General features: G+C 40.5%; 1 protein-coding gene across 1 annotated transcript in view; it reads right to left on the bottom strand.

Moving 5' to 3' along the window:
• The window catches only part of LOC127750284 (uncharacterized), a 6,536-nt gene that overhangs the window by 530 nt on the left and 4,355 nt on the right, over positions 1-1,651 (bottom strand). The window lies entirely within an intron of this gene.

The raw sequence follows: 1,651 nt of genomic DNA, 5'->3' as shown, positions 1-1,651 counted from the left end.
AACGCGCTATTTTTCTATATCCATCTCTCTCGCACGCGACACTTATCGAGAGTCCACTGTACTCACAATAGTATGATAAAGCCACTAGGTATAACCCCCTGTCAGCCGGACCTCGATCCGCCACTGACCTTTTGTTTCATAATTTTAAAATTTTTGATTTGGTTCTTTGATGTATTTCTCTAACGGGTTATTCGTAAAATTACAGCCCAATGGGCTGGAATTTCGTCCGTTTGGCTCTTTCTCCCACTGTTTAGGCGCTAAAGGGAGTCTCTCTAATAGAAATGGCCCTAAAACAAAATGACCGTTTAAACTCAATATGGCTCCCTTAGTACCTCATTAAACTAGAACCCTTAGGGCCAATATTTCGTTTGGTCGGCTCCATCTCTTACCCTTTGGGCACTGAAGGGTGTTTCTTACCAAAATGCCCCCCATCAAAAAAAAAAATTAAAAAAAAAAAAATACATTGTTAAAAAATTTCTCTTAAATTTAAAAACATTTATGGTTTGAAAATTCATAGCATGTGTTGGGAAAAGTTCAATAAAGAGAGTGATCATCTGAGGAAAGGCCGTCCGCTACCTGTAGACTTCGCTCACCCGCGCAGCTCGGCCGCTTTTCGTGCACACGGAAAAAAATTACTTCGTTGTGACGATCAGTTATGTTTGGTAGGCTAAATTCGAAAGCTGGAATCGAGAATCCGAAACCCACAACCAAGGGTTGGTCGCTACGACCGGACACGCACGAATAGAACAAACTCCAGCTTGGTTCTATTCGTAAGAAGTGTCCGGTCGTGACAACCAGCTGTTGCTTGTGAGTATCGGATCGGATTCTCGATTCCAGCTATCAAATTTAGCCTACCAAGCAGAACTGATGTCGACTTCGCTTGGAGGCACTGTTTTTTCTCCAAACAGTACGCAAAGTTTCATAATTTTGTCATTTTTCATAGGAGAAAATTGTGACACTTTACTGGTCATTTTATGGCCCGTTTTATGACACTTGCATTTGCAAAACTCTTAATTTTGTCATAAAATGCTGTCATATATGTGTCATAAACCCATCGATTTGTCAGATAGGAGTCGACAAAATTATGACTAATGCATCCCCTATATTTCTACGCGAGTAGATGTGTCTAAATGAATGTCTATGATGTTTTTGGACGAAATAAGGTCAATCTGGAACACCTATAAAGTCTACAAATGCCTTTTGAAATAGATATCTAAAAGTAGATCACGTTAGATATCTACAACGTCTCAAATCGGTAAATATCGTCAGGCGTTGTTTTACGAAAAATCGCTCTTTCAATGAATATCGCAATGAGTACGAAATTTGGTCGACCGATCGTAATGCTCTATCCTGAGTTAACTTTAAGCCACAGTAATGATTATAACGACACATCTATTGAGATAGTTCTGATTTCCGAGCTGATTTCTGCCGCTATATGGCTCTCCAAGTATAAAAGTACATTTTACAGTCTTTTCGTGCCAAAGCACGGAGAGAACACTTTTTGTCACGGTTTGAACTCTGACCTCTGTGTTCGTCTGTCTGTCTGTCCGTTCCCCAAGAAGGACGTAAGCTAGAGGTTTGAAATTTTCAGGGTATTATTGTTGTCACTTCTGGGCAACGAAGCGGTTGGTGCAAATCCTGGCAACCACCC

The sequence above is a fragment of the Frankliniella occidentalis genome, unplaced genomic scaffold (genome assembly GCF_000697945.3).
Source record: "Frankliniella occidentalis isolate FOCC.00 unplaced genomic scaffold, Focc_3.1 Scaffold164, whole genome shotgun sequence".
Lineage (NCBI taxonomy): Eukaryota > Metazoa > Arthropoda > Insecta > Thysanoptera > Thripidae > Frankliniella > Frankliniella occidentalis.
This window is presented reverse-complemented; position numbering and strand designations above follow the sequence as displayed.